This window comes from Astatotilapia calliptera, chromosome 15 (genome assembly GCF_900246225.1).
Source record: "Astatotilapia calliptera chromosome 15, fAstCal1.2, whole genome shotgun sequence".
Taxonomy (NCBI): Eukaryota; Metazoa; Chordata; class Actinopteri; order Cichliformes; family Cichlidae; genus Astatotilapia; species Astatotilapia calliptera.
Window position 1 is genome coordinate 30,173,270 of NC_039316.1, and position 15,259 is coordinate 30,188,528.

At 41.9% G+C, this 15,259-nt stretch overlaps 2 long non-coding RNA genes across 2 annotated transcripts; both read left to right on the top strand.

The window, feature by feature from the left end:
• The first annotated feature begins 8,922 nt into the window (after positions 1–8,922).
• LOC113006759 (uncharacterized) lies at positions 8,923–10,237 on the top strand. The gene is made up of 3 exons (XR_003269801.1): positions 8,923–8,986; positions 9,424–9,630; positions 10,081–10,237. It is a non-coding gene; the product is annotated as an uncharacterized LOC113006759 (long non-coding RNA).
• A 1,503-nt stretch (positions 10,238–11,740) lies between these two features.
• LOC113006676 (uncharacterized) lies at positions 11,741–13,389 on the top strand. Its single transcript, XR_003269792.1, has 3 exons — positions 11,741–11,759; positions 11,896–11,963; positions 12,474–13,389. It is a non-coding gene; the product is annotated as an uncharacterized LOC113006676 (long non-coding RNA).
• Positions 13,390–15,259: the final 1,870 nt, after the last annotated feature.

Sequence of the window (15,259 nt, forward strand, 5' to 3'; positions counted from 1 at the left end):
GTTTGTTTTAACTAAAAGGGTGCTTTTGTTTCTTTCTAGTTAGTGTTTTGTTTTTTGTTATGTACCTGAGGTGGTTGGGGGTGGGGGGAGGGGGTTGAAGCTCATCTAGTAATTGGAAGGTTTGAGGTTCTATTCCTGGCTTCTCCAGTCTGCATGCAAAAGTATCTTTGGGCAATATATTGTTCCCCCAGTTGTTCTCTGATTAGGTCGTTAGAGTCTCATGGTTAGACTGCATTAAGGGTTAGAAAAAAAAGAGCTTGTGTAAAATGATGCAAGTTTTAAAGAGTGATCAAGTAGAACAGAAATGTGCAATATAAGAATTAGTCCATTTACCTTGCCTTACCCTTGTGTTTCTGTCTGGCTCTGGTCAGTGGTGATGTGTTGGTCGCGAACGAAACGGATCTTCGACGTGAATGACGCGAGCCGGCTCCTTATTGGGAGCCATGGTTTTTTTTTCTTTCTCTCACCCTCTCTCTCGCACATTTTTTTGCTTCACTCCGCACGTGAGCCTTGTGCTTGTGCTGAGCAGAGGGGGGAGAGAAAGAGAGAGAAAGAGAGCAAGGGACAACAACAAGAGACAACATCGTCACATTAGAAAGGTATAGTAATCTACAACTGTTTTTAGTTGTAGATGATAAAGGATTCAGAAAGTTTATTCATGCAGTGAATCCTATGTATGCAATTCCAAGCAGGAAAACACTCCCCAGGGCTCACAAAATCACTAGCCCGACGTCCTGGGGCTAGCGATTTTTCCAGTCGGTCTACCAAAATCTATCTCTGCCCTGCCCGTCGGGCTATCGTAGGAATGAAAAATATATGTCAATGCTTTTGCATTCTTTCGGAAATGTAGCTGGGTAATTATGTCATTGGCATCGGTGAGCCACTGTCAATATATTTTTTGCTCTCATTTTGCAATCGTGCGAACTGTGTATAGAGAGCGACAGTACTGATTGGTGAGTGACGATAATTTGCGCACCGATTCCTCTGACATCGTCTTATCAATCGTTAGCTTACTATGCAAACATGACAAGTGAAATCTCCCGCAGCAAGCTTAAACATGTGAGAGGTTGATCGCACAGAGGATCGCTGAGTACGTGTGTAAAAGCAGCAGGATATATATTTTAGTTCTGCTGAGCCAAATAAGACAGGTCAGGGTGAAGAAGGGACAGCCAAAGAAAAGCTTACCACAAAACGGAAAAGTTATGACAAATCAGACTATAAGGCAAAAAGAAAGTGCAGCTTTATGGTTTCATGGACAAAAGAATTTCTGTGGCTGCAATATGACAAGCTACAGGGAGTGCAGAATTATTAGGCAAGTTGTATTTTTGAGGAATAATTTTATTATTGAACAACAATGTTCTCAATGAACCCGAAAAACTCATTAATATCAAAGCTGAATGTTTTTGGAAGTAGTTTTTAGTTTGTTTTTAGTTTTAGCTATTTTAGGGGGATATCTGTGTGTGCAGGTGACTATTACTGTGCATAATTATTAGGCAACTTAACAAAAAACAAATATATACCCATTTCAATTATTTATTTTTACCAGTGAAACCAATATAACATCTCCACATTCACAAATATACATTTCTGACATTCAAAAACAAAACAAAAACAAATCAGCGACCAATATAGCCACCTTTCTTTGCAAGGACACTCAAAAGCCTGCCATCCATGGATTCTGTCAGTGTTTTGATCTGTTCACCATCAACATTGCGTGCAGCAGCAACCACAGCCTCCCTGACACTGTTCAGAGAGGTGTACTGTTTTCCCTCCTTGTAAATCTCACATTTGATGATGGACCACAGGTTCTCAATGGGGTTCAGATCAGGTGAACAAGGTGGCCATGTCATTAGTTTTTCTTCTTTTATACCCTTTCTTGCCAGCCACGCTGTGGAGTACTTGGACGCGTGTGATGGAGCATTGTCCTGCATGAAAATCATGTTTTTCTTGAAGGATGCAGACTTCTTCCTGTACCACTGCTTGAAGAAGGTGTCTTCCAGAAACTGGCAGTAGGACTGGGAGTTGAGCTTGACTCCATCCTCAACCCGAAAAGGCCCCACAAGCTCATCTTTGATGATACCAGCCCAAACCAGTACTCCACCTCCACCTTGCTGGCATCTGAGTCGGACTGGAGCTCTCTGCCCTTTACCAATCCAGCCACGGGCCCATCCATCTGGCCCATCAAGACTCACTCTCATTTCATCAGTCCATAAAACCTTAGAAAAACCAGTCTTGAGATATTTCTTGGCCCAGTCTTGACATTTCAGCTTGTGTGTCTTGTTCAGTGGTGGTCGTCTTTCAGTCTTTCTTACCTTGGCCATGTCTCTGAGTATTGCACACCTTGTGCTTTTGGGCACTCCAGTGATGTTGCAGCTCTGAAATAAGGCCAAACTGGTGGCAAGTGGCATCTTGGCAGCTGCACGCTTGACTTTTCTCAGTTCATGGGCAGTTATTTTGCGCCTTGGTTTTTCCACATGCTTCTTGCGACCCTGTTGACTATTTTGAATGAAACGCTTGATTGTTCGATGATCACGCTTCAGAAGCTTTGCAATTTTGAGACTGCTGCATCCCTCTGCAAGATATCTCACTATTTTTGACTTTTCTGAGTCTGTCAAGTCCTTATTTTGACCCATTTTGCCAAAGGAAAGGAAGTTGCCTAATAATTATGCATACCTGATATAGGGTGTTGATGTCATTAGACCACACCCCTTCTCATTACAGAGATGCACATCACCTAATATGCTTAATTGGTAGTAGGCTTTCGAGCCTATACAGCTTGGAATAAGACAACATGCATGAAGAGGATGATGTGGGCAAAATACTCATTTGCCTAATAATTCTGCACTCCCTGTATATCACCAGGGGTGCACATAAGTGGTCCGCAGGTGCGCATTCGCTGTCAAAATAAAAAACGCGCACAAGATAAGAAGATGCAACGCGTGTTTGTGTACATAGGATTATTGGAGGAGGACAGACATTTGCTTAGAACTCTTAAAGATGTCGAAGAAGCAAGCTCCTTTAAGCAATTACTTTGGTTTTCCTCCACCTCCAAAGAAATGTCAGAAGGAGTCTGAACCACAAAAGAAGCGCGTATTCTCGGAAAAATGGTTGCAGGAGGTGAGCTGGCTTCAAACAAATGATGAACGCACAGAGATTTGGTGCGGAATGTGCAATGAAAATCCCACTCTAGCGGACAAAAACACTGCCTTTTATATGGATGCAAACACGCGTTGCAACTTCTTATCTTGGGTGCATTTTTTATTTTGACAGCGAATGCGCACCTGCGGACCACTTATGTGCACCCGTGTAAATAACATAATGTTCTGCCGGGTGTGTTGTTGGTTTTCCCTCGATTTCTGAGTCGACAAGCGACTTTGTTACTGGGACCAGTAATTTTAAGAAAGGCCCCCATTAGAACCCATGAGAAATGCAAGAAATGCATTATTGCTCAGTCTGCAATATCTTTCCCAGAACAAACACCAATTGCAAATAACATACTAAAAATAAACCTGAAAAATCTGTTTAGAACAGCGTACTATGTTGCAAAGAGTGAACTACCACTGGCAAAATTTTTTGCAAACTTCAAAAAGCAAATGTCCTAGATCTTGGTTCAACTTGCCTCTTACCCGTGACTTCAGTGGAAATTTCTAATTCAGGATCTGACACAGACTGATTCATGTCCTACACAGTTCTTTTTTTTTTTTTTTTTTTTTAAATGACATCAGAAACAGCAGTATGCGACATTACGTGATGGCAGAGCTTCAGTTCATCCTTTGTCATTTTTTTTTTTTTAATAAATAGGACAGGGGGAATGAATGAGAGAAAGAGGGGGAGAGAAAGAAAGAAAACCAAAGGGGAGAAGAGACGGTGAGAAGGGGGGGGAAGAGAGAGAAAAAAAAAAAAGAACTCCTGGGTCACCTGTATGGAGAAAAAAAACAAAACAAACAAAAAAAACAAACAGAGGAGACAGCAAACAACAAAGAGTAACATAATAATAGAGAAAACAAAGCACCATCACAATAAACTAGCTAGTCATAGATATCAATATTTACTAAATAATAAACGATATTGTGCAGCACGCAAGATAGACAGCGCACAGTGTGCTTTGAGGCAGCAGCCAAGAAAGCTTTAGTCCGCGTCTGTGAATACCCATGTGTGCATACCTGTGTGGATCAGCATGCTTGCATTCCAAAGGTTTCTCCATGTAATGATCTGCTAGGGAGTGTGGGGGGGCCACAGCCCCGTCCTCCAGGCTGTGAAGCGGGTATGGAGGAGATCAAAACTCCAGACATCCAGAGGCCCCCAGAACACAAGAGACCATGGAAGACCAACAGAGGGGCAGCCGCGCCACTGTTCCAGTAAGAGCTGAGGAGAGTCCCAGATGAGGGCTCGCCCAGCAGCCGCGGAGCAGAAGTCAGGGGGAGTTGCAGTGACGCGCCCGTGAGCTCCGCCGGCCCCCAGCTGTGCCTGAGTGACCGAGCCCCAGGCCGAGAGGCCGGGGGCACCCCACCTCCAAAGGGGCCCGAGCGAGCCCCAGGCCCCAGGCCCCGACAAGCGGCCGCCAAGGAGTGAGCCGGTGTGTACCCGGACGCCCACCCCCAGACACAAAGAACCACCAACACACCGACACCTGAGGGAGTCCGCCACCGGCAGGGGAAGTGGTGGTGGGTGGAGATAGGCCTCCAAACCTTGGAGGGCCTGAGGTGTCCCCAGAGAGGTGGCGTCTGATACCCAACCTGACATATAGACACAGACATACAGGCACACACAGACACAAACATCCATTCCCACCCTCATGCTCTCATATGCACTCACTCCACACTCAACCAACGTGGAGACAGACATAAAGAGACGCTGTACACACAATCACACTCCTCAAGCGTACTCTACAAACCGGGTCTAGGTACCCTTGCCCCTGGAGGGGGGAATTGCACCCAGACCCAGGTGGTGTTACCCTTTTCCCTGCGGTGGGGAGAGGCAGACCACCCCGACTCCGCAGCAGCAGGGAGGCCCCACACCCCAGACCGCAGTCGGACGGCCAACTTCTCCTACTAGCCCTCCCGCTCCAGCAGGCCGCAGAGAATGGGGGTGGGAGAAGACTCCAAACCTCCCTCCACCCGCTCATTGTAGTGTTGATGCATATGTGTTCTAAGGTGCAATTAAAACCCAGGAGGGCATGGAGCTACCTGCCAAGGAGCAGCAGGTAAGCGCATAGTCCCTCCTGCTAGCCCTCAATGACTAAGTGTATTTAAAATTGAGAGGTGGGCAACGACGTCAGGGGTGAGGTATACACCCTGATGGTGATTTGGACTCCGTGATTGTGCCCACCCCCAAGATCCTATATGTATGTGTAATGAGAGTGTGAACAATGTGAATGTCTAAGTTGTGGGATAAAATTGAGACAGAGGCAGCCAGAAGGGGACGGGGAGGGGGGGGCTGCACCGGCAGCACCCTGCTCCAGGGCCGGGCCCCCATGCACCCACCCGCCCACAACCCCGGCAACACACCAACCAGGACCCAAGCCCCCGAGGCCCGGCCCGGGCCCCAGCCCAGAGACGGAGCGCCCCCAGAACCTCACGCCCATCCCGGACCCACCCAGGGGCAGCCAGGTTGCCAGGTCAGTAACCCACGTCCGTCAGCACAGACCCTCCCCTACACAGTTCTTACAAGTTCATAGAAATTTCTGTTCAATTAGAACCAAGTATTTGAGTTGATGATTGTAATTTTCATACAATGTTGTAATTTGTGTTTCAACAATTTTTTGATTAATGTTTTGTTTCCTTTACAATATTATACTTTAATGTATAATATTGTAAAGGAAACAAAACAGGAAACAAAACATCAATCAAAAAATTGCTCTCTTTTTTATTCGGGCTACTTAAATTTATTTTGGGCTACCAAATACTGAAGAGTCCCTGCCCGAAGGGCTACCAGGGATTGTGAAATTTTGCGAGCCCTGCTCCCAAAAAATCATCCCAGGCTATATGACAGAGAATGTGCATCTTCTTTTTGTTTTGCATATTTTAATTTATATTGTATTGTGTTGTGGTTTGCAGTGTTTTGTGTTGTTTCACTTTAAATTTGTTTAAAAGGAAAAAGCTGAAAATTTAAATAGTTAAAAGTTGAAATGTAAATTGTTGGTTTGCAGTGTTTTATAGTTTATTTATGACATTTTATGTGGAGTGAATAAATAAAAGTATATTTACAGTGGCCCCTTGAGACAAAACACGTACAAACTCCGAAGCACAACAGAAGTGCTCCAGGATGCTAGGGGCAGTGTCGAGCTTTTGTTACCTAGTGGCTACAAAAGGTACCAACGACAGGATTTGGTGTGTAGTAGTCAGAGATGGGCAGTAACGCGTTACTTGTAATGCGTTACTGTAATCCGATTACTTTTTTCAAGTAACGAGTAAAGTAAGGGATTACTATTGCAAAAACGGTAATTAGATTACCGTTACTTTCCCGTAGGAACGCTGCGTTACTGCGTTACTAAAACCGTGATTTTTTTGCGAGACTGTCTCATGACAGTGACGTAAGCGAGTGCGCCATTCATGACAACAGCTGTGTGCAGATCAACAGTGGATCATATATCGAGTGCGGGAGAGAGTATGGGCGTGCAGCGTTTAAAGCGTGGAAGTACTGACCTTACTTTAAGTTTGATTCCATAAAAGGTGACAAAAACATTAGCGTCCATTAGCGTTGTGCATGGGAAGAAAACTTCTTTTTACAGCGAAAAAAAACCCCTAAACTTCCAAGCAAGCACCGAGTGCGCTTTGACGTAATGGGAAATTCACAGAGAAACTCGCGGATTCTTCAACTGACCGCAGCACACCTGCACCAGGGTAAACCTTTGCCTACGCTACTCCTGCTTTACAGGTGAAAATAGAGCAACAGGACCGCTAGTCTTTGACTTTATTTATTTTCTGCTGTGTTTTACTTTCATCTATTTGAAAGAGTGAGTGTAAACACACCAAAAAAATATATTTTATGTGCTGGAATGTGCAGAAAATAGGTTTAAATATTAAACAAATTTCTTCCAGTCAGAGAATGTTGCATATAATTAAATGTTTGCTTGATGCATAAAGTTAAAAGATTAAAACTAATAAAACAAGTTTGAAAAAGGGACTTTTCCATTTCATTACATTTTGTATGATGGATTATACAGGGAGTGCAGAATTATTAAGCAACGTCCTTTCTTTTTGCAAAATGGGTCAAAAGAAGGACTTGACAGGCTCAGAAAAGTAAAAAACAGTGAGATATCTTGCAGAGGGATGCAGCAGTCTCAAAATTGCAAAGCTTCTGAAGCGTGATCATCGAACAATCAAGCGTTTCATTCAAAATAGTCAACAGGGTCGCAAGAAGCGTGTGGAAAAACCAAGGGGCAAAATAACTGCCCATGAACTTGAAAAGTCAAGCGTGCAGCTGCCAAGATGCCACTTGCCACCAGTTTGGCCATATTTCAGAGCTGCAACATCACTGGAGTGCCCAAGAGCACAAGGTGTGCAATACTCAGAGACATGGCCAAGGTAAGAAAGGCTGAAAGACGACCACCACTGAACAAGACACACAAGCTGAAACGTCAAGACTGGGCCAAGAAATATCTCAAGACTGATTTTCTAAGGTTTTATGGACTGATGAAATGAGAGTGAGTCTTGATGGGCCAGATGGATGGGCCAGTGGCTGGATTGGTAAAGGGCAGAGAGCTCCAGTCCGACTCAGACGCCAGCAAGGTGGAGGTGGAGTACTGGTTTGGGCTGGTATCATCAAAGATGAGCTTGTGGGGCCTTTTCGGGTTGAGGATGGAGTCAAGCTCAACTCCCAGTCCTACTGCTAGTTTCTGGAACACACCTTCTTCAAGCAGTGGTACAGGAAGAAGTCTGCATCCTTCAAGAAAAACATGATTTTCATGCAGGACAATGCTCCATCACATGCGTCCAAGTACTCCACAGCGTGGCTGGCAAGAAAGGGTATAAAAGAAGAAAAACTAATGACATGGCCACCTTGTTCACCTGATCTGAACCCCATTGAGAACCTGTGGTCCATCATCAAATGTGAGATTTCAACCCGTTCTCACTCCCAACGCGTAAAATAATGACGATTTGTCACGTCCCTTAACTTCTCATGCTGACGCCTAAGGTACCCTTCCACGTTTTTATGTGACGCTGTGGGTTGTCAATTCATTCCAATATGAACCCGCTCGCGGCGATCAGAGACGCTTCGAGCAGAGGCTCCAGCCATCCATTTACTCCAATAATAACCCCGTCACGGCGAAACATGACGCCGTGAAGCACAATCTAACTGGAGAACCGGGGACCCTCTCCGCGAACGGGTTTTTCTCCCTAATTTAATGCTTTCTTTTAATGACATCGTTAACATTTCTCAACAAAAACACGAAAGTATCACTGATAATTCAACAATAAAATCGCTTCATGTTGTGGCCATCACACAGTGTTTTCCAAACTGATTCACGATCTGAAAGTGCGCAGATTTAACGTACATAATCCTTCGTTAGGTTTATTATTTTCATTTCACACGTAAAACACATTTATAGATTCATTCACCACTCCTGTTAGTTTTGGATGCGCTCGGCTCCAACCAATCAGACCAATTTACGCAGACGCACTAATCCCGTAACTGCACACTACCCATAATCCTCAACCGCCGTCGCTATGGAAATGAAGATAACAACAGCTTGGTGCTACCCATTATTCCTTTATTTACTCTAAAATAATAACCAGCGATAATACGAAATTAAACTGGCCCAGTGTTTAATTATGTCATTAAAAAATGCAAATTGTAGTATTTTATTTTTTACAAATTGCAATATTTATCTACAGCGCGCCTTTAGCGACACGTCAACAGATCTTAAGCAAGGCGATTGGATGGTTTTTACTGCAATGCATCTTGGGAGTCATAGTAAATGTATCTTTCAACTCACGGTCCTGCAGCGAAGTTTTCGACTGGACACGAGGCAGATCCTAGCTAAGTAAGTTGTGATAAACTGTGGGTAATTTGCATGTTCACTGAAATATTAATTTCAGTGATATTAAACTGATATTAAACTTGAAATGTTTTCACAGAGCAGTCTGTGTACCAAGAGAACTACTTCTGCAAAAGTTTATTTAAATTTTTTTGTGATGTATTCTCATGTGTAAGACACTTGCTTGGCCACCCAGCTAATGTTAGTACTGCTCTATTTTAGCAATGTATCTTTTCTGTAATCAATTCAGGGTTTTTTTTTAACCCTATTCACGTAATTAACTCAATATTAATGACTTTAATCTCGTAATTGATTTTTTTTTCTAAATATGGTGTAATACTGCCTCGTAATATAAGTTATTTCTTTGGTCATAAATTATTTTTGTAATCGTTTCACCAAAACAGACCTGAAATAATCCCTACATGTTCCATTTTCATTTGCAGAAATGACAAAGCCAAAAACCAAACCATGCCCTTCCTGTCAGGCCCCAAACACCTGCAACAGGAAGACATGCAGTGGATGCCTGGGCAGCCTGAACCTAAAGGAGGGATTGAAAAAAAAAACAAGAACAGTTTAAAAACAGTAACTGGGCTGCCTCTGTTAAAAAAAACAGAAATGCGAGCAGGGTGGTTAATTCAGCCCAGTTGTCAGTAAGTTTAAAAGTTCTGATCTAATAAGTGGTTAGTCTGGTAGACAATTCTTTATTAATCACAGTTGTCAATGTTTTCTTGTATATCATGAAGTAAGAAACTAACAAGACATGTATATACACATAAAATATTAATTTATAAAAGAGCATAAATAAAAAAGTTATTCACATCAGAATAACATCATCACACTAAAGACATCCAACTAGAAAAAACTTGTTAAAAACTATTTTTATTCAAGCTACTTCTGATTTTTAATTTAATCGGCTATTAACTGAGAGACAAAACATTTCAAGATGGATTTTATCATACATTTACAGGTTTGGTCACCATAAATACTTTTTAACTATCGACAACAATAAAACAACAAAGATGTGAAACTTAAAGGTTTGTTATACATCAATTTGCTTACATGAAAGACTGGCTGCATGTTTTTCTTTGTTGTTCTTGCAGGTTTCAAAGCTACATGCCCTGGGCTACCAACCAATTCTGTTTCTTGGACAGTTTGACCATAAGGGCCGTATAGTAGGGGACGTGATCACTCAGATCGAACCAGCGGAAGGTGCTGCACGTGACATCCTCATGAAGATGAGTAAGCTTTATGAACACCTTCTGAGAAGTAAGATATGCTTTGTCCATTATCTGTAACCAGGTGTCCTTATCAGGTAGCCTATCCTAGCTGTCTTTGGGTGATACTCATGGTACACCCTAGATAAGAAGGCAGATCATCACGGGGTACATAGAGACAAACAAGATGGTGAGGATGAGGATAGTTAACAGTCACCAGCTATTCTGTTCTACTCTATTCTGTTCTATTCTATTATTCAGCCAAGGTTCAGACCAGTAACCTTCTTGCTGTGAGGTGACAGCTGCCCTACATGTCCTGTTGCTAACATGAAAATAGTGTTATATCTGCCTTATTACCTCCCCATGCGTCGGTCACATCACCAAAGCTAGCCATACTGAACCTCTGGTGTTACCCACCTGAACAATTTTGTATGTGTGTGTGTATAGTATGGTCTTTCACACTCATGTATATACAAATGTAATTTTAAAAATCTTCACGAAAACCAGACCTGATAATTCTCTTCGAGACTTTCTAGTATAACAAATGTTATATAATGTTACCAATATGAACACCAAGATTCTTAAATAACTTATATACTTCTTAAGAGGTTACCTGATTACCTCCCTGAGGTAGTTAGCATCACCATTGTACAAAACTCCTAAGTCACAGTACTAGCTTGAAGTGTCAAATGTTATTCACTACAAAGTCAGGAAAGTAGTGTCATCAGAGGAAAAAGTCATTATCTATCTGGATTTATAGTCACACTCATTAATTTATTAATGTATAATGTAGAAAAGCACTACAGATGTCACACTACCCTAGAGGGCACTTGTACTGAATTATTTGGGTCAGTGAGTGTGCGAGATGACTTATTTGATGCCAATATTTACCAGTTGTATCTTTAGTAAAAACTTAACTGAAAACATGCAAATCACTACTTATTATGTGTTTATGTGTACTGTACATTTTTTCAACCCATTTTAATGAATGTTTAATATTTAAAATTTTTCAGAATTACAAGCTTCACCTCCTGCTAAAAGTTCTACACCAGCAGCTGGACCATCCTCTGCTGACAGTGTCGATGCTGGACCAGTCCCAGACCCAGAGGCTCTAAACGAGGAATTTATTCTTCATTTAGAGCCTGTACCAACATCTTCCCTCTGTCAGCCTCCTGCATCCTCCTCTTCACCTCTGCTTCCTCCTGCATCCTCCTCTCCATCTCTGCTTCCTCCTGCATCCTCCTCTCCATCTCTGCTTCCTCCTGCATATTCCTCTCCATCTCTGCTTCCTCCTGCATCCTCCTCTCCATCTCTGCTTCCTCCTGCATCCTCCTCTTCATCTCTGCTTTCTCCTGCATCCTCCTCTCCATCTCTGCTTCATCCTGCATCCTCCTCTCCATCTCTGCTTCCTCCTGCATCCTCCTCTCCATCTCTGCTTCCTCCTGCATCCTCCTCTTCATCTCTGCTTTCTCCTGCATCCTCCTCTCCATCTCCACATCCTGCATCTCCCTCAATTTCTACGGTGTACACCTCGGATGTCCCAAAGAAAAAAAGGACAAGGAAAGGTTAGACGTTATGGTATTGTAAATGTACGAAACACATGACATGTTCGTTAAGTTTGTTAAGATTTCTTTTTCTTAATTTTTGCATTTTTTCCAGTTTTACAGAACTCATGTAAATATTTCATTTGTTATTTTTCAGAATGCCGAAAACACCGTACACAGAAGATTTTCAAATATGAAGAGATAGTAGACAGGAGAGTTGTAAATGTAAGTAATTTAGCCTGCTGTTGTGCAGATTTGTTTGCGTCTTTGGACTTCCCGGATTTGAACTGTGCCTGACTGAATATCCATAAGCTTTTGTATTTGATGAATCTACACTAATTCAGCCACTGAGTCAGGATTTCACTCCAAATAGGACATTAAATAAGAACAGACCACCTGATACGACCTGGTCATGCTGCCTTCCTGATGTTTACGTTCTTTAAAGTCCTCCTGACATCATGCTCAGAAGGAGTGATTGATGTGGAGGTGCTCCTTCCCATTCAGTAACATCTGCTTCAGTTAGTTTTGCTTGTGAGCCACAATGTAAGCAGTGTTGCTTTGCTGACATGCACTCGATGCTGGCAGTACAAGCATTGTAGTGGTTCTTATGTTTTTGTAAACTAATTGTATAATATATTGAGCCATTCAATAGTACACAAATGTTTATAAGCTCCTTTTTGTATGCAACTTGCATGTCTTTCTTAATTAATTGTTTGTTTATATCATGTTTTTCAGGAAAAAGAAGAAGTTAAAGTCAAGTGGAAGCCTTGCTCAACATGGTATGTAGTAACAACTTTGTTGGACGGGAACAGACATTCATATTGTTGATAAATAGTTATCAACTCAATTTGAATTCATGTATTTGGACTAAAGTAAATTGGGAGCTTTTAGCTATCGAGCTCCTCTTCTGTGAGGAGCTTGATAGCTGTCCACCTCCAAAGTCCATTATGAGTTTTGGAGGTGGACATGGTCAACACTTTTAAGAGTAGGCATAAGACTTTACTTCTTTATAGAGCTTATAGTTAGGGCTGGTTCAGCTCAGCCCTTAGTTATGCTGTAATAGGACCAGACTGCTGGGGGTTAGTGTCCCCCCCCTCTCTCTCTGTCTCTTTCAGGGTTATGCAGGCTCAGTATTGGTTGAAGATGCAGTCACGTCTCCTTTTACTGAAAACTCTCCCCCTCTCCCTCACCACCATCTGTAAACATACATGTCTCAGTAATGCAGTTCATGCATGTTACTAACTAAACTTCTTCCCTGGAGTTTCTGTGCTCTCTCATCCAGCAGGTTCCAATGGATCGTGGCTGCTGCTGTGGTCCTGCTTGACATCTACTACATATATTAATACTCTCTGACTTGATTTGATTAATTTATATTACAATGAAGGTGTATAAAGCATGACATGAATATAGAAGATATTTCATCCTAAAAAATTGTCATATGTCACAACCTAAATTGTCCTATTTTGTGTGTGGTTGTCCTTGTTGTTTGTTATGTTTTTCTCCTGACAGTGGCAAAGTGTGGGATGACACATGGGAACCTGCGCAGTTTTACACACAGTAAACCAGGCACCACAGGTCGCAGAGATCGCACAGTTCACAGCTTGTAGTTCAGCATAAAAGTTCAAAATAAAATATTTACTATACATTTCAACCAGTGTCAGTCTCTGTTTCACTCTCTAATTGTGGCTTAAGTACCTAACATATTCATGAATCTGATCGATCAATAATATCTTCCCTGCACTCGACATCTCATAGTTTTACATATCAGCCAACATTATTGTCTACATCCTCATAAATATAGAAGTGACTTGCTTATTATAACATATTACAAGGTAAAGTAATACTGCACTGCACGTATAGTAAGTAACACCTACTGTGTATGGGAGCCTAAAGCAAAGTTAACTGCACCAGTACCAGCTTCAGAACATATTGTATATTATATGTTTCTACCTTTTTGTAATATGTCATGTTTAGATGCAGTGACAATTGCACATTTGGAGTTGTGGTCATATGTGGTCTTTATATACAGGGTATTAAAAAAAATTGACATTTTTTGCTATTTTTCTTGTTTGTTTGCACAATATTATTGTGTACATATTACATATGTAACATTATTGTTAATATTATTATTAGATATCAAAGATACAATTTGATTGAGGGTTTTCCTGTCATAATTTCAATAAAAATGCAATTACACACGTAAACAATAGGATCAAAATAAACTTTTAAAAAGTCTGTTGATCAAATGCTGATTTTCAAAACATTCTAGAGGAAAACAGAGATAAAATAATCTGAACAGTAACAGTGATTGTGGATGATGATGGAGGCTTCAATGGATTATTCTGTTTCAATCAATAGGTTTGTATCTATGACAATAATTTGATAAGTTTAACAGGTTGGTTTAGGCCTGGCAATACAGCAAATATTCACAAACTTTTGTTTTTGAAGAATGTTTATCTTTTTTGGGATGAAGCTATCTGGCAAAATGAGACAACCCTTTTAACCTAATCTTTATGTCTTTTTTGTGGCTATGATACTGGATTTTGGTTTGATGCATATGCAGGTTACAGCTGGGGAATGGCAGTATGTTGTGGATTGATTTGGCATGTTCAACCACTGTTACACCAAACTCTCTCACTTATAACATGATAAAGGCCTCTTACTCAGTGTCATGGATTTTCTATACTTTTGGGGACACAGGGCCAAAGTCTGAGGCAATAAGTCAGATCAAAGAAGGCAATGATTCTAAAATGGGAGTTTACTTATGTCATTATATATATCCAGGAATATGTGCCAGAGGATAGTTGTCATGAAATCAATATTAAATCAAAGTATTCCTTAATTACCACAGCTGACACGAGTTCTCCAAAGCTGCCTGCTGTCTCAGGATCTGTCTCCAAAAAGGACCAGGGAGCGCTAACATGTTATGTTCTAAACTGATGAAGAAAATGCACATTAAACATAGTATAAACTTACTGAGTGAAGTAATGTCAAGAGGATTCCTTTAGCTCCTATTGGGTTGGTTCCTTGATCAATGCAATACAGAATCATTAATCTGGTTTTATGTAATGTCCTCAAAACATGTCAAAATGAGGCTCACTAGTCTGTGTGGCCTCCACATGCCTGTATGACCTCCCTACAACACCAGGGCATGCTCCTGATGAAGTGGCAGATGCTCTCCTGACGGATCTCCTCCCAGACTCCAGGACTAAAGCATCTGCCCACTCCTGGACATTTTGTGGTGCAGTTGGTGGATGGAGCGAGACATAATGTCCCAGATGTCCTCAATTGGATTCAGTTCTGGGGAATGGGCGGGCCAGTCCACAGCATCAATGCCTTCGTCTTGCAGGAACTGCTGACACACTCCAGCCACATGAGGTCTAGGATTGTCTTGCATTAGGAGGAACCCGGGGCCAACCGCACCAGCATATGGTCTCACAAGGGGTCTGAGGATCTCATCTCAGTACCTAATGGCAGTCAGGCTACCTCTGCCGAACACATGGAGGGCTGTGCAGCTCCCC